Below are 26,884 nucleotides of genomic sequence, written 5' to 3'. Positions count from 1 at the left end.
TTCAATTCTGCCCAGTCTGCCTTTGTAATTTGGGGGTATGTAGGGATTGGGTCCTTGTCTTCACTCAAATACTTCTTGTACAGCATGTGCTTCCAGTTTCTCCAAGCATCCCTAGCCTTCTTCAGTGCAGCATGTTCCACCTGCATTCTCCACTGCTCTGGAACATTGAAGTGATCCATGATCTCCCGGACTATCCTTTGCTATGTTTCTGTGTCAGCCTTTCGAAACCCCGGCAGGTTAATGTTGAGCCTTGCCCTACCAACAAATCCACACACACTCATGAATCTCGTGCGTGCTCTATCTGGTTTAGTTGGAGCCCAAGACTTTAAATCAATCTCGGTTACTTCATATACACCTTTAGGCTGGTGTGTGGGCTTCCTTGGAGCATTCCTCCATGTCCTGACCGGAAGGGTAATTGCTGCATATCTATCCCATTCAAGATTACTTGATCCCTCACCATTTGTTGAAGACCTAGGGTTGTCGGAATCAGATGAAGATACATCACCTGAAGCATGAGTGATGTCGCTGCTACTCGGCATCTATAGAGAACACATGCGAAACTCAGGAAAGGAGGATATGCATAAAACTAACAACTTGGTATCAAGCTATCTAAACATGTCATGCAAATAATTTAGAAAATGCACGGCTCATTTGTTAAGTTTGTGTGACTCAGGCGCCCGCGATCTGTAAATCGGCAGTAACTTATTGGAACAAATACAACTTATATGTACTAGTTAGGAAGGTAGATAATGAACATATATACGCTCTCCGTTATTTTATAGCCAATTTGGGAACATATGGAATGAAATAGGAAGAGGGATTGCAAGGAAATATGCCTTACCGTGATGGAGAGCAGTAACGAACAGGTTTCTTAATGCAAACCCGACAGGACCACGGGAGAGGCGAGGGTTACAGGATCAATATGCTCGAGGGTGGCTGGCTAGCAAACGAAGACGGCGAGGCATGGGCAGCCGCGTGTTGGGAACGACAGTGGAGGTAGGGTTGACACCAAAGAACGGGCACATGGCCGGGGTGAGCACGCCGGCGCCGGAGAGGGTTCTGCTGTGGATCTAGGGGAGGGGGAGCTGGCGATGGAGATTGGGTGGACTAATTGAGTGAAACGCGGGCAGGCGGTGGGGGGTATTGTCGGCCTAGGTGCAAAGGGTGAAAAAATATCCCCGGTCGCTGCATGGAAAGGCCTATGCAAATGGTTGCCTCTAAGCGCTCGTGAGCACAAAGAGAATAATTTTGTTTGAAATGAAGACGTGAGTTCATTGTTTCGCCTCTAAATTTTTCCCACGTTAAGCAATCACCATTATACCATAGGTTTGATTGGCTGGCGCATTTCAGATCTCGTGTGCTATATATAAGACATTTTTGGCATTTACCGTGCATTTTCGCATATAAATCATATCCTAGCAGGATTGCATTTGTTGTCAAAAGGGATGAGGATTGTTGTTCGATCTGGGAGCATCCAACGGTGCAGACGTACGATCCGTGGAGTTTGGGTTCGGGCCATTCAGAATGCATGACTCAGATCACGTGCGCAGCAAGGGGGGGACATCGGCCATGGTTTGATAGGCACAAGGCTTTCGTGAGTGAACCGCATGCTATTTGAAAACATTTACATGAACTAAAAGCATATTATCGTTTGAATGAAAACAAGAGTTCATCGTTTCGCCTCCAAATTGTTTTCCACGTTAAGAAATCACCATTGTACCCTATGGTTCAATTTTCTGGTGCATTTGAGGTATCGTTTGCTATAATTGAGCCGTTTACTATATTTGAGTCATTTGCTATATTCACAACTACACGTGGGTGCTAGCTAGCAAGATCATTTGTGTGTCGCTTTGGGAGTTTTCATTCATTGTTCGAGAAACAGGGAAAAAATTCAACCGTTAGGATGTAGGATGCGGTCAGAGGCGTAGGCCTTGTTGGTATTTTAATTGCAAGAAATGCACATAGAGTCCGGAAATAACAAAAATCGGTGTGTCACCGTGGCGTGCTCTCGGGGTCCCATGGAAAAAATATGGTAAAGTTTGGCACCAGTTTTGATGCTCACACCTTCCAAATTGGAGCATCTCACAAGAAGGATCATAGTTTCCAAAAGGAGATGCGGCACTTCGGACTCCAATCGTCGGTGACTACATCGTTCTGCCTCGAATTTTTTGACGTTAAACAATCACGTATATACCCTAGCTTTGATATTCTGACCCATTTTAGGTCTCGTCTGCTACATTTAAGTTATTTTTTTGCACTTACCTTGCATTTAATGCATATAAAATCAAAAACATTCTACAACTACATCTGGGTGTGTTAGTTAGCAAAGAAGATGTACAAATAATTTGTGTGTTGCTTTGCGAGTTTTCATCCATTGTCTGAGAAACGGGGAGAAGTTTCAAACATTTCGGCCGCGAGGTGCAGCCACCGGCATAGGCCTAGTTGGTATTTTAATTACAGGGAATTCAGATGGAGTCAAGACATCATCAAAATCGGTGTGTGCCCGTGGCGTGCTCTCACGACCCCGTGGAAATTTTTTGGTAAAGTTTGGCACAAGTTTTGATGATTGCTCCTTCCAAACTGGAGCATCTCACATGAAGGATCATGGTTTCCAAAAGGAGACGTGTCAATTCAAACTCCAGTGGCCGGTGACTTCATCGTTTGGCCTCATAAAAATTTCCACGATATGCAATCACCAATATACCACGGGTTTGATTTTCTAACGCATTTCAGGTATCATTTTCTATATTTAAGACATTTTTTGAATTTAATGTGCAATTTGTGGATATAAATAAAATCACAACCGGAACTGCATGTGTTGTTGAAATGGATGAGGACTGTCGTTCGATCAAGGAGAATCCAACGATGCAGACGTAAGATCCATGGGGTTTGGGTTCTAGCCAATCAGAACGCACGACTCAGATTGCGCGCGCGGCAGGGGGGCATCGACCACGGTTTAGTAGGCACACGGGTTTCATGAGTGAACCGTGTGCTAATTGAAAACATTTACATGAACTAATAACATATTTTCGTTTGAATGAAAACATGAGTTCATCATTTCGCCTCCAATTTTTTCCATGGTAAGAAATCACGATTGTACCCTATGGATCGATTTTTTGGTGCATTTGAGATCTCGTTTGCTATATTTGAGTCATTATATATATATATATATATATATATATATATATATATATATATATATATATTCACAACTACACGTGGGTGTTAGCAAGATCATTTGTGTGTCGCTTTGCGATTTTTCATTCATTGTCCAAGAAACGGGGAAAAAATTCAAATAGTTCGGCCGCAGGGTGCGGCCAGAGGCGTAGGTCTTGTTGGTATTTTAATTACAAGAAATGCATATAGAGTCCGGAAAGAACGAAAATCATTGTGTCAGTGTGGCGTGCTCTCACGATCGCATGGACAAAAATTTGGTAAATTTTTTCACAAGTTTTGGTGCTCGCACCTTCCATACCGGAGCGTCTCACAAGAAGCATCATAGTTTCGAAAAGGAGAAGCGACACTTTAGACTCCAAATCGTCAGCGACTACATCGTTCCGCGTCGAAAATAAATCATGGTAAACAATCACGGATATACCCTTGGTTTAATTTTCTGGCCCATTTCAGGTCTCGTCTACTATGTTTAAGTCATTTTTTGCACTTACCTTGCATTTAGTGCATATAAAGTCAAAACCCTACTACAACTACATGTGGGTGTTTCCACGTGGCCGCATTTTTCTGGCCCATTTAGCTGCATTCAAACTCCACGTGGCCACATTCAAACTCCACGTAGTTGTAGTAGGGTTTTGACTACCAAACCGATAAAGTCAAAACTCCAGTGGCCGGTGACTTCATCGTTTGGCCTCATAAAAATTTCCACGGTACGCAATCATCATTATACCATGAGTTTGATTTTCTGGCGCATTTCAGGTATCATTAGCTATATTTAAGACATTTTTTGAGTTTAACATACATTTTGTGCTTAAAAATAAAATTACAAACGGAACTGCATTTGTTGTCGAAAGGGATGAGGATTGCCGTTCGATCTGGGAGCACCCAACGGTGCAAATGTACAATCCGTGGAGTTTGGGTTCTGCCAATCAGAAAGCATGACTCAGATCGCGCGCAAGGTTTTGTCAGCACACGTCTTTCATGAACGAACTGTGTGCTATTCGCAAACCAGATTGCATATCTTTCGTTCACACATACTGGAGTGAGATCAATTGAGTGTGCTACCTCTATGATATAATAATAATAATAATAATAATAATAATAATAATAATAATAATAATAATAATAATAATAATAAATAGTTCATATTCATTGCCTGAGCTGACAACATATCAAGGTCAACATATTAATGGTTCTTACATCAATAGAAAACTGGGCATAACTAACAAATTTAGTACACGCGATAGTTCTAAATTGAACGAATTAAGTTGCAGGGTCGGCATTCTTATAGCTTAATTCCCATGTACATGGGGGAACTGGGATCATTATGTTGACCCCGAATGAACTTGGGTTTTTTGATGATTTTACGCTTCTCTGTTAGATGGGTGCGTGATCCCTTGGCTGGCAACTCAGCAAATTCATCGTACTCATCCTCCTCGGCAACATCCTCGACACCCAGTACCCTCCTATTCCCATGCATCACTACATGGCAGTTCTTATGCAAGGGGTCTTCCGCATAGAAAATCTAGGTAGCAACGCTGGCAAGAATGAACGGGTCTGCCTGATATGCCATCGTTGTCCTGTTAACACAGGTCTTCCTATAATCATCAACCTTTACATGACCAAGAGGGGTCCATGCGCACCTGAATAATGCCACCTTAACTTTCACATAGTTAAGCTCCCAAATCTCTTTGATGGTTCCATAGTATACCCTTTTATCAGCTTCATCTACAGTCATGCATTCTATTCGAACACAGTTGTTCTGATATGAGGTCTCCTCATCATGTTCCTCAGTGTAGAGCGTGTACCCATTTATGTCATATGCTTGGTAAATCTACACCGTAGGTGATGGCTTTTGTGCCAACCACGTAGCAATGTCATTTATGGATCCTTGTGCCAAACGATTCTTCAGGCATTCGGTGTAGTTCTTAGTGTGCTCCTTCATCTCCACATATGATGAAGGAACCATTGGTAGGAAGCTTTGGCGTATCTCCACCAAGTGTTCTTCGGCATAAGCACTGAGAACTGGGCTGTTAAGCAGTACCGTCAAATGGGCTTTCTCTGCCAATTCTCCGGGTGCAGCCATTTGCGTGCCAGCAAGGATTGGCTTACCTTTCAGCCTTCCCTCATGGCGATAGAGGGGCAAACCTATAGGTATTTGTTTCATGTATTCAGTGCAAAACTCAACCACCTCCTCCGTGGTATAACCTTGTAGGATGCTTGCCTCTAGATGGTTTCGGTTCCGACAATAGTTCTTTAGTATTCCCATGAACCACTCGAAGGTATACATGTTGCAAAGAAACACAGGACCACAATAATTTATCTCGTTGACAAGGTGCACAATGAGATGGACCATGACATCAAAGAATGACGGTGGGAAAAACATCTCTAGGTTGGACAATATCCTTGCAATATCCTCTTGCATATGATCCAACTCTTCGGGATCTACAACTTTCTGCCATAGTTGGTTGAAGAAATCACAGAACTCAATGAGTGTGTTTCTTATATCTTTGTCCATCATATTACTTATGGCCACCGGGAGGATTTGTGTCAACATTACGTGGCAATCATGTGACTTCATGTGTCCCAACTTCATTTTACCTGAGCTCACATCCACGAGACTTTTGATGTTTGCGGAGTAGGAAGAGGGTGTCTTAACTGACACAAATAGGTGAAACCTGTGTTGCTTCTTTTGTATTGAAATTGTAACTCTGGCGATCTATCATGAATTTTTCATCATCTTCTGCTTCACTCTTGCGTTTTGATTGATCAGCAAACATATCGAGCCGTGCACCGTCACCATCCTTTGTTTTACCTTTAATCTTGAGCAGAGTACCAAGGATGCTTTCACATATGTTCTTCTCTACGTGCATGACATCGATGCAGTGACGTACACATAGAGTCTCCCAGTAAGGTAATTTCCAGAACACCGATTTCTTCTTAAACACTTGAACCTTGGGTGTTTGTTTCACCGTCAAAGCATGCATGCTTCTTGCCAAGCACAACATTAATTTGTTTAGCCATGTTGTGGACCACCTCCCCATAATAGGGTTTTGGGCCCACATCTACCTCTACCATACCATCAAATTCAACTTTCATCTTTCGGTATGGGTGATTTCTCCATAAGAACCTAAGATGCCGCAAATACATGGTTTTGCGCGAGTTGGGAAGAAATCTGCTAGCTGTCCTATCCATGCATGTGACACGCCCTACATCTCCCTTTGTTTTCTGCCCCTATGTGTTGCCTAATGCCGACATATCTTGAATGGTGTGCACCATCATTACATGTAGATCGAAAATCTCCTTTTTGTAAGCATCATGACATTTTACAACAGGCGCATCTATCCGCACTGTTAGCAGTTCTTCTACCATTAGCTGAAAGTAAATGTCGATGTCATTTCCAGGTTGCTTTGGGCCTTGGATAATCATTGACATCACAATGTATTTTTCTTCATACAAAACCAAGGAGCTAGGTTATATATGCACAGAAGCACCGGCCATGTGCTGTGATTGGTGCTCATATCGCCAAAAGGATTCATCCTGTCAGTACACTCCCCGAGCCTTATACTTCTAGGATCCTTGGCGAAGTCTTGAAACGTGTTGTCGATTAATTCCCACTGAGACCCATCTTTCGGGTGCCTCATATATTTATCCATAGTTCGCTCATCATGATGCCACCGGAACCTCTTTGCCTCTGTAGGGTTTGCAAACAAACACCTCAACCTTAGAATTAAAGGCAAGTACAAAACAACCTTGAACGGGATTCCTATCTTGATCTCGTCGTCCAATTTGTACTTGTCCTTTGCTCTCCTACGCTTGTATCGTGCATGCTTGCATATGGGACATGCACGCAAATCTTTGTACTCAGCATGGTACAATATACAATCATTCACACAAGCATGTATCTTCTGTACTTCAAGTTCCAAGGGGCAAACAATTTTCTTCACTTTGTGCGTGCTTTTGGGGAGCACATTATCTTCCGAAAGAATTTCTTTGAAAATACCTAACATCTCTATGAAGCCCTTGTTTGATAGACTGTTTGCTGCTTTTAAATCTAAGAAGCGCTAGGGTGGCACTCAACTTGGAATATTTCTTTTTGCAACCTGGATACTATTCTTTCTTGGAGTCTGTACCAATGGTTGGCAGATCCTTGTACCCAATCATATCCTTTTTTGTGCCCTTGAAATCTACAATCATAGCAGCAAAATCTGGCATATCAAGATCGTCGTCATCTGCGTCGACGTCTTGGTTTTCCAATGGGCGTTCCAGCTTTCCAGTGTTCCATTGGTAGCTTGACGCCTCTGCCCCGATGTTAGATTCAACATCCATGTGACACTGACCGGGGTTTGGCATCTCGCAGCACCGAGTATATTCATCCATGACCTGCTCTTCACCGTGTCTGGTCCAACGTGTATATCCATCCATGAATTCCTGAGAGAGTAAGTGCCACTTGACATCTCCAACTTCACGTAACTCTGTATTGGCACAATGAGTACATGGACACAGGATGTAATACGCATCACCAATTCTCCTCTTTGTACTTTCAGCCAAATTCATGAACTCTGTCACGCCACTGATAAAATATGTGGTTCTCCAATTCTTCATCCATTGAGATTGTTTCATCTGCACCACAGGAATGGTAATTAAAAACAAAACAACAACAATTCATACACGGATTAACTGGTGCCCAAAGATGCAGGCATAAATCACAAGGTTTTTTTTCATAATTACTGAGGGCGCTCCATATTGTTATCCAGACGTGCAATGACAAAAATTAATGGCTAGTCAATTTACACGTAGAGTACTACAACACTACCCTTAGGAATTGAATACCTTAATTAAGACACTCACGAAAAGAATACCTTAATTAATTAGCCGCACGGCGACCTCCACCCAGCAGACAAAGAAGCACGATGCGGCGGCACGCCGAGACAGCAGGGTCGAGGAGCAAAGCTTAGTGCGGGTGCCGCCTGAAGTTCGACCTCCACTATCCCACCATCGACCGTTATGGATGTGCTCCAATCACGCTGTTGCCAACCTCGATGGTTGAGCTCCTCCTATCTCCCGCCGTAGACCAAGGATTGACCTCCTATGACGCCGCCACTGCCCACCGACCAAGGATTGACCTCTTATCCGGTAGCCCTTGCCTAGGTCGCCGCCGCCATCTCTATCTGCAGAGCGGCTGTTTTATTTTTTGATGGATATATGCAGAGTGACTGTTTACATGGTATCACTGTAACTCAATTATATGTACATGGTAGTACATCACATATGGTTGTGTAACGGCAACCGTGTCTCACGTACATTGTAATACCTAACACAAACGACATGTATAAATAGTGTGCCGTATACAACATATAGTGCCATAAGTAGTTCCCGACCATTAGCTTATCCCCATAGTTTCCCCATTTCCCCCAAATCCCTAGATAGCCTCCAAATTCCCTCGTGTGGCACTGACATTGGGGGAATGCGGACGAGTGGTGCTGATGGTTTCGGTGCGGTTGCTCCTGCTCGTATCATCGCTCTCGGCAGCGCCGCCACGACGGCGGTCGCCATCGAGCACTTGCCTAAGGTCATCGGAAGGCAGGTGTACTACGGGTCCGAATCGTCCTGTCAGGTTCCAATCTATCCTGATCTTTTTTAGCATGTCCAAAGTAGCTCCTTGCTGAATCCGTCCTGAATGACCCCCCACTAGGAAAGCGATCTGCCACTGGATCCGGAGCATGACTCCAGACTCCCGCAACACGAGTTCGACTCCGAGTTTTGCGCCACCAAGAAGTACCAAAAGCTGAGTTGTGTGCATGGGCACACGCCCGCTCGACGTGTATGCATGGAGAGATTCGACATTGTAGGCAGTTTCTCAGTTGCCCCTTAGAGGTTAGTGCTAAGTTCATCATTTTACTTGAGTTAATGCCTCTGCTCATCCTGAATACTATTCAACATTGGTAGGGATATGAGGCTTGTGCCTTTTTTAAATGGCTGGAGGAAGAATGGCATGGCAGGGCTCGGAATGTTATCACCAAGCTCGCAGAAGATAACATAAAGTTGAAGAAGAAACTGGCTGATCTGGAATGTACAATCAGTACGATGAAGCAAGAAAGAATCAATCACAGGCAACAGATGAAAGCAAGAGATAAGAAGGAACTAGCATGTGTAGTTGTGGTTGTCGCATTATGTGACACCCTGGTTTTTGCCTTTTTCTTTTTTCTGGATTTTATTGCATTTTTTATTTGAATTTTAGTTTTGAACCAACTCATTTGGACTTAATTACTTGGGCATTTCTTTGATTTTCACCCAAGTGACTCATCTCACTCTCAAACTCATCTCTTTCTCTCTAATATATCAAAATATGGCCATGGGAATCTTTTTCTTAAATGAAAAATATTCATTTTCTCTCTGAAATAGTCTTTCAGTCACTTCTACTCCAAAGCAACCCTCAGTTTTCTTGTCCACAAAAATATAAGAAAAAACCTGAATATTCTTTGGACCTTGCACACCTCCCTGTGCAAAAAATATTTCATTGTTATTTGGAATATTTTTGCTACAGAAAATCTTTTCTGTTCTGGCCAGAAAATGCATGTTGTGAAGGAAGTGCATTTTTCCTTGATCCAATGGAGCTGAAATTGTTAGGGCTTCATTACCCTCCTAAGTAACCCTTAACCACCAAAACTCAGCTCTTAACTCTCTCATGATTCTTCTCTATTAAGCTCCAAAGTTTCTGTCCAGAAACTTGCTCCCTCTCTCATGTTCTTCTCAGTTGGCCTGGCAGTATACCATTTACTTCCCTGGACCCCTCTATGCATGAACTACACGCCAGACATAGTTTCCACAGCCTAGGTTGCGTGATGCCAGAGTTCATGCGGTGACTACGCGAGGACATAGCGCCACATAGCTGTTCGACGCGCTCTGGGTGCCGCCAACGCCTTTGTTTCGCTCGTCCGTGCGCCCGAAGCCAAACCAGCTCGCCACCAAGTGCCTACTGCCTCGACTAATCGCCCTTGACCTCTCCCTGCCGCTCGCCGACGCTGGAGTTCACTGTAGCAAGCAGGGGCACGACTCGGCCAAGTGCACAATGCACCCGTGCCCCTGTGCTCGTCTCCACCCGCGCCCTGTGCTCGGCTGGAGCTCCCACAGTGGTCGCCTGATCCCTGGCCACTTCCCTCTCTCTCTCTCTCTCTCTCTCTCTCTCTGATGCCTCTCATCGCCATGCACCACTTTCAGGGCCTCCAGCAAGCTCTCGATCGCTTCTTCGATCACGCATATATATAGGACCCCCCCCCCGAGCTCGTTTCTGCTGACCACCCCACACCTTGGCACCCACACTCCCTCTAGATAGCCGCAGCCAGTTCTAATTGCATGTTCTTGCTGTGATTATTCTGTTATCAGTAGCATTGTAGTTGGATGGTTAAGTTTATGTAGTAGAGTAATATGACATTATGCTTGATTTAGTTAATATCGAGATTATGTTGAAAGTAATGCATAAGTTGTCATTGCATTTTCATGGCATACTATGACTCGGTAAAATTATTTACAAGTTGAAACCTGATAATAAAACAACTTGAACATGTTGTTGATCGAGTCATGGTGCCACCGAATCGAGCTTCCCAAAGTGCAACCACATTTGCCTTTATGAGGGGGCCCCTTTCTCGGTCTGTTGTTATGCCTCTCATCGGTGCCTCCAACTAGGGAAGGTTATGCACTGGTGCTACCCTGGCCTGGCAGGCAGGTATAACCTTGTGTGCCCGTAGTTATTTTGGTACCATGTCCCCGTTTGGGACGATTGTTTTGCCACGATGGCGGCCGTTGGATGTCCGGAGTGGCATTAGGGCCATCCATGACTTAGCCCAAAGGGGAGTTGGTCAGAGTGGCCGGGAGAGTGTCATGGCAATAGACTGATTCTGTTGGAACGCCGTTGGTCCACCCGAATGGGAGTCCGAGGCCATGGGTTCCATGGTGTGGGTACAATGTACTAACCTCTGCAGAGTGTGTATAATCTATCGATAGTCGCATCCTCGATCATGGACACAAGTTCGTAGTAGGTCACACAGTGGATCAACAAAACTATTAAACTTGCACACTAAATGAATACTTGTCACTATTTATGTTGGTGAAGTTGTTGAGACTATTGAGATGGTTCCGTTTGTGATTCGGAAGCGATCACATTGATATGATGAGGTTCATGGTTACGAGGTAACCGAGATGGTAAGCGGGTCGGGAAGGCCCTATTATGAGCACGATCACTTCATGAGTAGCATGTTAATTTTTGCATTAAACCTGCTTAAATATCATTGTTGTTGTTTGCCATTTTTGCTTTGTTTGTGTGAGCTTGCAAGTACATTCAATGTACTGACCTGGCGCGTCATGCCAGTTTTAGGAGAAGTCATGCCGGAGTTGGAGTTGCATAGCGTATCGCAGTCTAGATCATGTCTACATCAGTGTCCCTGTGAGATGGAGTCCTTCTCCGTCGTCGTTCCGCTGCCGTGTAGCTTTATCGTGATGTTGAGGCCCCTGCTCATGTCTACTAAATAATGTACATATGTTCAGCAGCACTGTGTGTGCCGCTTGGCCTCGCTACTTGATGTAATATCGACTCTATGCTCCAATAAAGCGGTTGTCCTTCTGTACCAATTTGTTGTGCATTTCCAGAAGACTTGATCTCTGGGTTGATAATGCAAGGCAAACCAGTCGCTTTGAGCCGGGGTGCCACAACGATTCGTATCATAGCCACGCTGACTATAGGGCACGCTAGACAACTAACGCGTTAGTTCAAACGGTAGATAGTAACTCTAAGTGCCATTAGTGCTTGTGTGCTTTTGGTTGCTGCATTGCATGCATATAGTTTATTTTATTACTAACTGACTAATGGTTGTGAGTGTAGATGGCTCCAGTACCATATGCGTGTCAGTTGGAGCTAGCACCGTACATCACCGCACCTTCTTCGAAGCGTATGGTGTCCAATCTACCCTCATGGTGACGACCCAGTGTATCGGGTGTACCGGGAGATCCTGGCAGCCCCAATATTCGAGTATCATGCGGTGGTTACCTTGCATTGCAGTTCGACATCTAGCACATAAACCCGTTCTTCTAGGAGTGGTTTCGCTTCTACACCCACTCATGCTGTTTAGTTTGCTGCGTTTGAGATTCTCGTTGAGTTACGCTATAACGAGATACAAATGCAGACTCACCCAGGCTTCTACTACTACCCATCCCTGCACGATGATGGGCGTGTCCATTTTCCTATTATTGATCCAGCGAGCGATAGTCCCTCTAGCCACCTTTCCCGCTATATCACTGCTAGCTATCTTCTGATTTACGAGCTGGCCCGAGAGCTGACACGTGCTCGTACTGCTTTGGTAGCCGCTAGGTCCAGTTTCGTTCCACCTTCCATAGGGTTTACCCCCGTTATTCCCCCAGCTTCTAGCTCACCAGCTACCCCGGTTACTCCTTGGAGTAACTCAGGCACCTCGATCGTGACTCCCACAGTGCCCCTGCTGAGTGGGCTTCACTTCTCGCTACTCCCGCGGCCCCTATGCTCTAGACTCATCCAGCACCCGCCCCTGAGGGAGAGCCCTTGAGGCAGCGTCGTCGTGTTACATTTAACCTGGAGGTTTCTGTTAATGTCGTCAGCTCAGGATCCAAGTTCGGGCCAGGAGAGGACCTAGCAGGACCAACAGAGCACTAGATCACCAGAGTATCCGAGGTTTTCATGATGCTTGGATGTATGGATGTAGTTGTACATGTCATGATGTTTCCTTTCATGTATGAGTGTAGTCGTACCTGTCGTGGTGTTTCCTTTCATGTATGAGTCTATGTATAATTTTGTTGGAACTTTTCTCCGTTATTATTCGCCTTGGTTTCTTGTTGCTTTCTTTCGGGCTTTGTCACTTGCTTTTCTTCCCCATTTATGGATGTTGATCATCTCGATGCTTCATATTGGGAAACAAAAATAGGATGACAAGAGGAGGTAGCAGCAGTCAGGCAGGTGACAATACTCATGTTCGTCGCTCTGCCCGACAAGCAGGGCATTCCCCTAAACCATATCGGCCACCACCACCTCCTCCACCGCAACCACCTACCACATATTAGATTATGAGAATGTTCAAAGAAAGAAGAAACCAAGATTTACTTGAATTACTGAGAAGTGTGCTGGCTATGGTTGGGTAGAATGGAAATCAGTATGGCAATCACTCCAAACTATCAAACTTTTAGAGGACTAAGCCTCCTAGTTTCAGTCAAGGTGTCGATCCTTTGGAAGCCGCTGATTGGTTGCGAACTATTGAGAAGAATCTTGAAATTTCCCGACCGAAGAAGCTGATAAGGTTCCATTTGCTACACACTATATTGAAGGAGCTGCTGCTATATGGTGGGATAATGCTAAAGCTATGTGGCCTACAGACGATGAGATGACTTGGGATAAATTCATGGACAATTTCCGCAAGTACCACATTCCTGCCGGTATCATGAAAGTCGAGCAGCATGAGTTCCTCTCTCTCACTCAAGGAAACTTGTTAGTAAGTGAGTATCTTCATAAATTCAATCACTTGGCTCGTTATTCCCTCTATGATGTGGCCACTAAAGAAAGGAAGATCGATCGATTCCTTGGAGGACTCAATCAGCACCTCCGATGCACACTCAACATGTTCGACTTCCCCGATGTTGGTGTCAAAACTGGCGGATCTCGGGTAGGGGGTCCCGAACTGTGCGTCTAGGCGGATGGTAACAGGAGACAAGGGACACGATGTTTTTACCCAGGTTCGGGCCCTCTCGATGGAGGTAAAACCCTACTCCTGCTTGATTGATATTGATGATATGGGTAGTACAAGAGTGGATCTACCACGAGATCAAGGAGGCTAAACCCTAGAAGCTAGCCTATGGTATGATTGTTGTAATGGTTTTGTGTCCTACGGACTAAAACCCTCCGGTTTATATAGACACCGGAGAGGGCTAGGGTTACACAGAGTCGGTTACAATGGTAGGAGATCTACATATCCGTATCGCCAAGCTTGCCTTCCACGCCAAGGGAAGTCCCATCCGGACATGGGACGAAGTCTTCAATCTTGTATCTTCATAGTCTTGGAGTCCGGCTGACGATGATAGTCCGGCTGTCCGGACACCCCCTAGTCCAGGACTCCCTCAGTAGCCCTTGAACCAGGCTTCAATGACGATGAGTCCGGCGCGCATATTGTTCGGCATTGCAAGGCGGGTTCCTCCTCCGAATAATTCATAGAAGATTGTGAACACCAGGATAGTGTCCTGCTCTGCAAAATAAGTTCCACATTCCAACGTAGAGAGAATAACATGTACACAAATTCAATCTGCTGACGTATTTGTGGCATGACGTCACACCACTACCAAGCCTTTACTTGAATCGTTTTTTACTATACCACCTCAGTGCGTTTAGCGAAGCGGTTTCCTTGGCACGTCTTGTCGAAGTAGAGATCGTGTTCCCCTTATTCCGGGATTCTCATCAATATGGATGTGGGTAACCCAACCGTGCCCGTTGCCACGCCCCCTCTATCAGAGGTGAGTCCCGAACGGTCACGGGGACGGCTCTTGGTATTCCCCTTCTTTATAACGGGACCAAGGCTCGTTTCTTTTCTTCAATACTCAATCGAATCCACTCCCTGCCTCGAGTTCCAACACCCAGACCCCCAGATTCGAGCGCTTCGGACCTTCAACAATGTCCGGCTCCGACCTACAGGGCCGGTAGATGCCTTCTTCCGTCACGGAAGAAGACGTGCTAAAGCTGCGAGAGGCCAAGTACCTGTCTTACGAGATTTTGCATAGGTTGCCCGCCAAAGGGCAAGTCATCCCCACCCCCGAGCCGGGCGAGCATGTCGTGCTTGTATCCCACCTCCGTCGGGGTTTAGGCTTCCCGATGGATCCTTTTGTGAGAGGGCTCATGTTTTACAATGGGTTGGAATTCCACGACTTGGCTCCGGAGTCCATCCTCCATATCTCTTCATTCATTATCGTTTGCGAAGCCCTCCTCCGCGTTACCCCTCACTTCGGCTTGTGGCTTAAGACCTTCGACGTGGAGCCGAAGATGATCAAGGGGCGTCGAGTAGAGTGCGGCGGGGCGGCTGTAAGCAGAAGGGCCAACGCTCCATGGCCCGAGGGCTCTTTTCAGGAGGAGCTCGGCTTGTGGCAGCAGGAGTGGTTCTACATAACCGCTCCCAGGGGCAGCAGGCAGAAGCCACCGCCCATCTTCCGCTCGGGCCCTCCGCAGCGGCTGATGTCATGGGTCAGCCAAGGGCTTAACTGGGGGCCGTCAAAGGATGTACCCCTATTGTAGGGCCGGATTCAAGACCTCCAGGCGAGGGAGATCGATCTGGTCATGGTGATGCAGGTCATGCTGATTAGGCGTCTCCTGCCCTGCAAACGCCGTCCTCTCCGGTTGTGGGAGTTTAATCCGGAGGGACCACGAATTCTCCAACACTTTATGGGTACGACACCCGTGGAGATGTACAAACTGTTCTTCGGATCACGAGAGGCATGTCCCGAATTGACCGGGGACGCCGGCCTAAGCTGCAATCGCCCGGATACACAAGTAAGTAGCTCCGTGTCCGGACACACTGTTTGTTTGCCTTTCTATGATTCGCTTCTTGACCAATTGCCCTCTAAACAAGAGTGGATAGCACAAGCAACACTGATACGGTGTCCGGCCCACCTCCCAGAGACCGCGCCGGATCCCGTGCTGGTCAGGATGCTGGAGGTTGCGCCTTTAGAGGAAGGCGAAGGGGAGAACAGAGGAACTACCGCCTCAACCAAGGAGGCTTTTGAGGAAGGGGGGATCGATAATCCTTCCTTCCAGGGGGAGAAGAGGACCGCCTCCAGAAACCCGGAGGCAAAAGCCCCGAAGCGGGGGAAGAGATCTTCACCAGAGGGTCCTGCGTCCGAAGAGGCTCCGGCCGCACATTCTCCCCTAAAGAATCAGCCCTCCAGCGAGCCGTAAGTAGAAAAAAGGGAGTTTTGGAATAAGGGACATCCCTATTTGTGCTTCTGAGGATAACTTAAGTTTTTACCTTGTAGTTCGGATATCCGTCCTTCTCAGATGAGCTCGTCTTCGGGGGAACTCCGTCTGGAGATGATGGAGAGCGAGACGCCTCCATCTGCCGCCCCATCGGATAGGGCGGACGAGCCTGAAGTGTCATCACGGAGGGTGTCCCCGAGTCCGGCAGGGCCGAATAGTTCGGCACCAACTGGTGTGCAGCCGGGGGAGCTGAAGGATCCGCTTGAGAGGGCGTCCATCTCAGAAGGTCACCGTACACTGATGAGTACGGTAATTGAAAGAATTTCATCCGCCGAAGGCGGATTGCGTGATGCCGTCAGGAGTTTGCTGGCGGGGTTTGAGGTACGTAAAAATGACATACCCTTTGACAGTTTTACACATAAAGTGCGCCCTGTATAGATAGTAGCCCCTGAGACTCGGTAGGGTGTCGAGAACGACAGCGTGCCGAGGATCACAATCCCAGGTATTGATTTACGCCTTTCCTAAGCAGGTGGCGGATAGTTCGGTGGCTAGCCGGACTGATGGAGTTGCCGAACTGAAGCGGCAGCTCGACGTTGCGGATGCGGACATCGCGCTGGTCAATAAATGACTTGACGAGTCACAAGGTAGGTTTATTCTCCGTGGTCACCTAGTAAGGGAGCCGAAGCCCACTCCTTACAACATGTGTGTTCAATGCAGATGGTGCCACTGCTGTGGAGAGCCTTCGGGCAGAACTTGCTCAAGCCAAGGAGCAGGCCAGAAGGAGTGATGCGGCTGCCTCGAGGGCGGCCGAAGAGCTAGAAGCCGAAAGGGCTGCACACTGCCGAAGCAGGGAGGAGATGGCCGAAATGGCCGTGAAGTTGAAAGATGCTGTCAGGACCCCGACTTGATGTCACATCGATCTAGCTTGTAACACCTCATATCACTTTGCGGCCTCACGCACGGTATCCCCACGGGTGTCGCCTTACCTTTGCCCGGGACCGTTTGCGCCTTTTGGCTCACGTATATGATAGTGTCGCTAGCATCCATATGATAAAGAGCCCGGGCTGACATGACTAGTCGTAAACCCAAAGTGGCACAGACTTACAGGGACAGGCATCCATGACCCAGCTTCGAATGTGTCGGTCATCAGCAAGTGGGTCCGGGCTGTAGCACTGGGCTAGCAGGACTCCGGTAAACCGGGCTGTAGCGGGCTAACAGGACTCCGGTACTCAATGTGTGACATTTCCCCGAAGGGACAGACACCGGAACGAAGAAGGACACATGCCGGCCAGCCTAAATGTTCCAGAGCAATAGCAAGCTACCATGGCTCAGTGGTAACACTAGGAGACATTTCCCGGTAAGAGAGGCTACTAAGGATAAACAACTAGATAGTCAGATCCCACACATACCAAGCATTTCAAACATACACACAATATGCTCGATATGTGCAAATACAACAAGGCATCACAACATGACTCTATGACACAAGTACTTTATTTAAGGCTCAGAGAGCCATACATAACATACACAAAGGTACGGGTCACACGACCCAGCATTCAAGTCATACAGTCATACAAACCAGCAGCGGAAGTAACTTGTCTGAGTACAGACAACTAGTAAAATAAAAGAGGCTTGGAAAGCCTAGCTATACTACGAGGTCCTTCACAAGCTCAGGATCACCACCTGGGCCTTAGCCTACTCGTTGATGTCAACGTCTACGTAGAACCCATCAGAAGAGGTTGCAGCGTCTTCTGTAAAAATGTTAATTATAGCAACATGAGTACAAAGGTACTCAGCAAGACTTACATCAGATCCTACATACATGCATATTATCAAGAAGGGTTGGTGGAGTTGTTGCAGCAAGCCAGCTTTGACTCTTGGCTAGGCTAACCTACGAGACTCCAACTTAAAATGGTTTTGCGCACACGAGTCCACTACTCACCAATTCAATACACTACCGAGGATCCACCTCCGTCTTCCTACGGAAGATCCCTCCTCGGCACTCACACTTATCTTGAGTCTTTTAGTAGTTTCCATTTACTTGTCTATGAACTATATAGGCAACCAAGTAGTCCTTTACCGCGGACGCGACTATTCGAATAGATCATGATAACCCTGCAGGGGTGTACTTCTTCATACACGCTCTCACCACTTACCGTCGTTTACACGACATGTACTCGGCAACCTTCAAGCGGAAGCCCAACGTGGGTGTCGGCCACGACCTACCTAATCACCTAAGCCTCCAGTCCAGGTTTATCGCCTATCCAGGTTCCATCCGCAGGGAGTCCGGCCGAGGTTTCCCATACGGCCCCGAACGATGTGAACAAGGTTCCCGAGATACCTAACGGGTATTCGGTACACCCGGCCACGTACCTACCGCATCACAGCCCACCCCTACGGTCAGCGCTGTCCACGGCCTCCAGTAGGCTACAAACACCAGAAACTACTTGCAACTCCTGGACGGAGAACTAGGGTGAATAAGAAGCCGAGAGGGTCCATTGGTTTCGGGCCCAATGCATGGTAGTAGCTGATTCTTAAATCACACATACAGATCTCAGTGCTTAAGGTCGGCTTCAATGAAACAACCCACCATGTACTCCTACATGGCCTCTCATCGATACCTTTACCAAATCGTGTTCACCACACCACTCTTATTACTGACATAATCATTTCACTCTAGCCCATCACCCAGATGAACCAGACCTGACACGACTCTAAGCATAGCAGGCATAGCAAGGTAGGAACAACATATACATATGGCTCAATCAACTCCTACACATGCTAGTGGGTTTCATCTAGTTACTGTGGCAATGACAGGTCATGCAGAGGAAGTGGGTTCAACTACCATAGCACACAGCAGTTTGAAACGCGTTGTCTTAATGCAGTAAAAGAGAGCAGGAGCGAGAACATGGGATTGTATCGATATGATCAAATGGTTGGTTGCTTGCCTGATGGTTCGATGCACTGATACGGTTCTTCGTTAGGGTAATCACGATACTCCTCGGAGGCAGATCCTGCTGCAAAGAACACCGATACACAACCATCACCAAACAATGTGCAACAATATGATGCATGCATGAAACATAGCAATATGAGTGTGTTGGGCTAATGCAACTAAGACCAGAAGGGTTTGAACCAATTTGAATCAAAGATTCAAATTTCAAACTCAAATATGGCCTTTTAAAGTGCTTTTCCTTGTTCTGCATTAAACATTAGGTTAACTTGTTTAATCATGCATGAAAATAGTACAGATGGATAGATTGGATTTTTCTGATCATTTTTCATATATAATTTGTCTGATTTGGAGTTACAGAATAAAAGTTATGAATTTTTGAAGTTTAAACTATATTCTGGAATTTCCTATATTAGATTAATTCCAGAAAATCAATTATTGCGTCAGCCTGACGTCAGCAGGTCAACGGAACACGTCCGGGTCAAACCTGACAGTGGGTCCCGCATGTCAGGGTGATTAAATTAATTAAAGTTTAAATAAAACTAAACCTGTTTAATTAACAGGGCTGGGCCCCACCTGTCATTGACTCAGGGGAGTCAACCAGGGCCCACCCGTGGTCAAACCCGGGTCGGCTGCACCGGCGTTTAGCCGCCGGCGAGCCCGACGCGGCGGCGGAAGTGGTTTTGGCCGTTTCGGCCACCAAATGGGTCGCGGAGACCACCGGAGTGGAGCTGAGGAGAAGCCGCAGCTCTTGGTGGAGTCCGTTGGGGTCGGGGTGGCCGGAGTTGGCGCCGGCGACGGCTTTGGCGGCCACCGGGGTTCGGCCGACAACGAACTTGACGCTAGGGGGGTCGGTGAGGCTCGGGGAGTGGCTAGCTAGGTGCTAAGTGACACGGTGAGTATGATGGACACCAGTTTGTGGCCGGAGGGTGACCGGGAGCACGTCGGCGACGAGCTCCACGGCGGTGGGTGCGGTTGAGCTCCGGGAGGTTGCTACACGGCTCGGGAGCAAGAACGGAAGGGAGGGGGAGATGGCTAAGCTCACAGTGAGTGTGACGAAGCCCTTGGCGTGGCCGGAGATGGACCGGAGCGACGACGACGTTGAAGGGGATCTCCGGCGACGGCGGTTCGGGCGAGGTCGTTGCGGTGGACTCGGGCGTTGCGAGCGCTCGGGGCTCGGCTTGCTCGATGGAGTGGACATCGGCGGAGCTCCTGGACACGGTGAGAGGACGCACGGGCGGCGGGGAGCACGGCTACGACGAAGGCACGGCGATGGTGGCGTCGGTCATGGCGGGGAGCGCGAGGGGGAGGAGCTGGAGAGGAGAGGGGTGTCTGGGGGTTCGGGGGAGCGAGGGAGGCCGGTCCACGACGTCACCGGGCGCGGGGAGCGGCGAGGCGGCGAGCAGGTGCGTGGCGCGCGCTGCGGTCGCCGTCGGGCACCTGCCTGCCTGCCTGGCCGGCAAGCAGCTCGCTGGAGCGGCGCTGGGCTGGGCCGGCAGGTGGGCCGGGAGCAGGCGCCAGGTAAGCTTTTTCCATTTCTTTCTGTTTTCTGTTTTTTTAATACTTCTGCAACTTTGTTGAATTAAATAAAATACTTAGGCTACTCCTAAAATCACCAAACTACTCCTGGTCCATAGTTGGATTATTTCCAACATGAAACATTTTAGTTTGGAGATATTTGAGCATTTAAATATTTTATATAATTTTAAATGCCCAAATTCAAATATTTATGATTTAATTCAAAAACCCTAAGCTGGCCTAGGAAAATGTGCACCACTTTTGGCAGAGGTTCTGAACCAAGACAAAAATGATGGGCATTTTAGAAGGGCATTTCAGGTTCATTGAAAAAGTTTTTAGTAAACCCTAATTGGATTCAGAGGGGACTGGGGGTTCTGTCATCCCCATTTCAGGTTTCTGATGAAAGAGTAAACATGATGCAACACTCTAATGCATGGCTAACTAGGATGTGACAACTCACCCCCACTCAAAAGAATCTCGTCCCGAGATTTGGGTTCCTCCGGAAAGAAGGCGGGATACTCAAGTCGAAGACGATCCTCCCTTTCCCAAGTTGCTTCATCCTCAGAATGGTGCGACCATTGTACTTTGAGAAACTTGATATTATGACGTCGAGTGGTACGCTCGGCCTGATCGAGGATACGAATGGGGTACTCTCGATATGTAAGATTATCTTGGAGATCAAGCGTTTCGTGGTCCACTCCACGGATAGGATCCGAGAAGCAACGCCTGAGTTGAGAAACGTGGAAGACATCGTGGACTCTGGAGAGGTGCGGAGGTAGTTCCAACTGGTAGGCAACTTCTCCTCGTTTGGCGAGAATGCGAAAAGGTCCAATGTAACGAGGAGCCAATTTGCCTTTGATACCGAAACGATGGGTTCCCTTCAGAGGGGTAACCCGAAGATAAGCCTTCTCGTCAACCTCGAAAGTCATAGCCTTATGTTTTCGGTCATATTGACTCTTTTGACGAGATTGGGCTGTTTTCAACTTTTCACGAACGATGCGAACTTGTTCTTCTGCTTCCTGAATCATATCCGGGCCAAAGAATTGTCTTTCCCCGGTCTCTGACCAGTTAAGGGGTGTTCGACACCGTCGTCCATAGAGAACTTCAAAAGGGGCTTTACCCAAGCTAGATTGATAGCTGTTGTTGTAAGCGAATTCGGCAAATGGAAGGCACTTCTCCCAATCCATTCCGAATGAGATAACAGAGGCTCGAAGCATGTCTTCTAGAATCTGGTTGACGCGTTCCACTTGACCACTCGACTGAGGGTGGAAAGCGGTGCTAAAGGAGAGACGGGTTCCCATAGCATTTTGGAAACTTTCCCAAAATCGAGAGGTGAAAATACTTCCTCGATCCGAGTTAATTTCCAAAGGAACACCATGGAGAGACACTATTCGGGAGATGTATAAGTCTGCCAGCTGACTAGCGGTTATACTCTCACGAACAGGTAGGAAATGGGCTACTTTGGAAAGACGATCGACAACGACGAAAATAGCATTATTCCCTCTCTTGGTCCTGGGAAAACCGGTAATGAAATCCATACCAATTTTATCCCATTTCCATTCAGGAATAGCTAAGGGTTGAAGGGTGCCAGCAGGCCGTTGATGCTCTGCTTTTACACGACGACAGACGTCGCAATTAGCAATATACTGAGCAATTTCTCTCTTCATCCTAGTCCACCAGAACCTCTGGCGTAGGTCCTGATACATCTTAGTACTACCGGGATGAATGGTGAGAGGAGATTCATGAGCCTCCTTAAGGATCAATCGCCTCAGGTTTCGCACTTTGGGAACCACTAGTCGATTCCCGAAGTATACGACCCCTTGATCATTAATGGAGAAACAATTCGCAATTCCTTTCTTGATGTTTCTCTTGATGCGGGAGATTCCCGGATCTACCTTCTGTGCCTTGACGATCTGGTCCGTAAGGGTAGGTTTCGCCACCAAGGTGGAAAGAAAACCTTGAGGAACAATGTGAAGGTTAAGCTTCCGAAATTCCTCATGGAGAAGCGGTTGACTTTGTTGTAACATTAGGTTGTTACAATAAGATTTACGACTTAGCGCATCAGCCATGACGTTGGCTTTCCCTGGGGTGTAAGTTATTCCTAAGTCGAAATCTGTGATCAACTCAACCCAACGTCTTTGCCTGAGATTCAAATCCGGTTGGGTGAAAATGTACTTCAGACTTTGGTGATCAGTGAATATTTCGCAACGGTTACCGAGGAGGTAATGTCGCCAGGTCTTAAGTGCATAGACTACGGCTGCAAGCTCTAGATCATGAGTAGGATAATTCTCCTCATGTGGGTGCAATTGCCGTGAAGCGTAAGCAATTACGTGTCGATCTTGCATGAGAATGCAACCTAGTCCTTGTCGCGAGGCGTCGCAGTAGATAACAAAGTCCTTGGAGAAGTCTGGCGGTACCAGTACGGGAGCAGAAGTCAGGCGTCTTTTCAGTTCCTGAAAGCTGTGCTCACATTGTGAAGTCCATTCGAACTTCTTATCTTTCTTGAGGAGTTCGGTTAGAGGTTTAGCAACTTTGGAGAAGTTTTCGACAAAGCGACGGCAATAGCTCGCTAAGCCCAGAAAACTCCGAACTTGCTTGACCGATTCAGGTGGAGTCCAATTAAGGACGGCTTGAACTCGCTCAGGGTTAACAGCAATACCTTTACCAGATATTACATGACCCAGATAGGTCACTTCTGACAACCAAAATTCACATTTGGAAAACTTGGCATAAAGGCGGTGCTCTCGAAGTTTCTTCAACACTAGCCTTAGATGTTCGGCATGTTCTTCCTCGTTCTTGGAGTAGATGAGTATATCATCGAGATAAACTACGACGAATTTATCCAAATACTCCATGAAGATTGAGTTCATTAACCGAGAAAAGGTGGCTGGAGCGTTGGTTAAACCGAAGGACATGACGGTGTACTCGTATTGGCCATAACGAGTAACAAAGGCCGTTTTAGGAATGTCCCCGTTTCTGATTTTGATTTGATGGTAGCCCAACCTCAAATCCATCTTGGAGAAGACTGAGGATCCAGCGAGCTGATCATACAGGTCGTTGATCCTAGGGAGCGGATATTTGTTCTTGATTGTGACCAAATTGACCGGTCGGTAATCTACAACCATCCGGTCCGTACCATCCTTCTTCTTGACGAAGAGGACGGGGCAAGCCCACGGAGATGAACTAGGTCGGATGAAACCCTTTTTCAAGGACTCATCGAGTTGTTTCTTAAGCTCGGCTAGTTCTAGTGGTGCCATCTTATAGGGTCTTCTAGCAATCGGAACGGTTCCTGGAATGAGGTCTATTACGAACTCAACATCCCTGTCAGGTGGAACACCTGGCAATTCCTCTGGGAAGACATCCGGGAAGTCACGGACTACCGGAACGTCCTCAAGGTCTGGCAAAGGGCTGGCGTTAAGAGAATATAATTGTCGCTTGGCTAATCGGGTCAAGACATTGACTATCTTCCCCGAAGGATGAGTGAGTTGAACAGTCCTAGAGAAGCAATCAATTTTGGCATGATGAGCTGACATCCAGTCCATACCCAAAATGATATTAATATCTGAAAATTTGAGAGCTATCAAAGATGCAAGGAAAACAAGTCTGTCGACTTGGATTTCATTTCCATAACTTACCCTGGAGGTCTGCCATCTAGAACCAGGAGTAGAAATTTCCATAGTGGATGGCATGTCACAGAATGCGGTGTTATGCAGACGAGCATAGTTCTCGGATATAAATGAATGAGAGGCTCCTGTATCGAAAAGAACAGATGCCGGGTGGCAATTAACAAGGAGCGTACCGAGAACGACGTTGGGATCCTCTTGAGCTTCTTCGGCAGAGATACAGTTGACATGGCCACGTGTAGCGGTGGCCGGCTTGGCGTGGAACACTTTCCCTGTCGGCTTGCCACGGCCAACAGCTTTAGCAGATTGGTTGGGGTTGGTCTGGGGACACTCACGCATATAGTGGCCAGATTCCCCACACTTGAAACAAGTCACGGAACTGGTACGTGGAGGAGCATTGTTGGTTGGACCCCCATAGGGCTTGGCTGGTGCAGACTGTTGAACGGGGCGAGGCGCCTGGAAAGATGGCCTCGGTGTGAACCTGGGTGGCAGGGCGGTGTTGGGCACCCACACGCGGCGCTTCTGAGGACCAGCACCGGATGAGGAACCCATGTCACGGCCATGCTTGCGTGTTGCATCATAATCAGTCTGACCAGTTTCAGCACTGATGGCCTTGTTAACAAGTTTCTGAAAAGATGTGCACTCATGCAGACGGAGGTCGCGGCGAAGCTCAGGACTAAGCCCCTTACGGAACCTTGCTTGCTTCTTGGCATCAGTAGAAACTTCCTCAGTTGCATATCGTGCGAGGTTACCGAACTCCCTGCTGTAAGCATCCACAGAGAGTCGGCCCTGAGTGAAACTGCAAAATTCCTCACGTTTACGGTCCATGAGACCCTCCGGAATGTGATGTTCACGGAAAGCCTCGCTGAATTCAGCCCAAGTAGTGACATGGCCCGCTGGGCGCATAGCTCCATAATTCTCCCACCATAGACTGGCGGGGCCTTCAAGATGATATGCAGCAAAGGTGACCTTGTCAGCCTCCGCTACCAGCGCGGAACGCAGTTTGTGAGAAATACTGCGAAGCCAATCATCAGCGTCGAGAGGCTCGACGGAGTGGTGGAACGTGGGTGGATGTAACTTGATAAAATCACTGAGTGACACCACGTTAGTCCTCTGATGGTGTGCCGTGTTCTGTTCAATACGCTCCAACAAACGGTTGGTCTCCCGCTTGTTTCTTTCGGCTTCCATCATAACCTCGGCTAGGGAAGGAGGATGAGGCAGATTTGCATTCCTGACTTCGCTGCCTTCGGCCTGCTCTTGAGGAGCAGGGTTAGTGCGCGTGTTGACCATCCTAGGTAAACAAGACAATGATTTAGTCAGGATGATAAAATTCCGACATAGGATACAGAATGTAAGGAATAACTCGGAATGCAAGATGATCATCCGTATGACATGGTAGATACAGAAACTGCTTCTTTATTCCATCGTCATACACACCATACAGGGTTTAGTACAAGACCAAACAAGGTACTATTACGGTGAAAAGAGGATTACATCTCATCGGAGGCATTCCAAGCTCCTATACATTATTTTTCTACACCTCCGGAAGGCGATACAAACTAGGTCATATCCCACGAGTCACGCAGGACGATAGACGACACAGCTAACACGAACTAGTGATACTACCACTAACTCAGACCGATCCGTAGTAGTCCTCGTAGAAGTCACCTCCATAGCCTGGAAGCTCAACATGATCATCCGGAAACAGACGATCTCGCGGAGCTTGTGGACCATAGGGGCTAGGATGAGGTCTTGGACCAACAGACGGTGGCCTGCGGGGACCGCGAGGTGGGGTGATGCCTCCTACATCACGCCAACCCATCACGTCTGGCAAAGCAGATCTCACAGGATAGAGATCGCGCATATCCGAATATCCAGCTTGCACCGCCGGTGCAAACCGAGTCAATGTGGCCCAGTGGTCAGCACGGGTATTGAAGAGCTCTAACCTCAAGGCCCGATTTTCACGGTCCTTATCCTCGAGCATCTCAGCAGTGGTGCGAGTCCGTGAATCCTCCTGGGTGGGGTCAGCATAGATAGCCTGGAGATACCCTTGTGCTCCCGGAAGTGATCCTGGCATATACCGGAAATCAGAGTCCCGAAATAGACCAGATCTGACTCGCATGATGGTCATCATAGAGTAGGCGGCGTCCTGCACAGCCATCTCAATAGTAACCCCGAGTCCATAGGAGCAGTGAAGGGGCTCGGTGGACCCAGGATAAGATGGAAATATCCTGACAGTGCAGAGATACTGGCTTTGATTAAAGTCTCGGAATTGCTCTTCGACCGTGTACTCAGGATACCAACGGTATCCAGCCTCAGTCATTACCCTGACCAACATGGCAGTATGGCCGGGTACATCTAGGCATCGAGTCAGGCGAACCACTTGATTAAGGTCGCGAGTGGCCATCTGAAAGCACAATCATAATGCAAAGGCATTAGAATTTCTAGCAAAATTTCGGCAGCATAACAGCTGTAAATGCTCAAGAAGGATTTTGAGACATTTGACAAAGGATTTCATACACACTCAACATCATCATATCAAAGTTCTGAATCCATCCTAACAACATAACGTGGTAGAAGAACTGAACTAGGCTTGTATCCATCAACCCTATAAGGTACTACTGATTAGTAACGCGTGATCCTGAT

This window comes from Triticum aestivum, chromosome 3B, assembly GCF_018294505.1.
Source record: "Triticum aestivum cultivar Chinese Spring chromosome 3B, IWGSC CS RefSeq v2.1, whole genome shotgun sequence".
Taxonomy (NCBI): Eukaryota; Viridiplantae; Streptophyta; class Magnoliopsida; order Poales; family Poaceae; genus Triticum; species Triticum aestivum.
Note: the sequence above shows the minus strand (reverse complement) of the source record.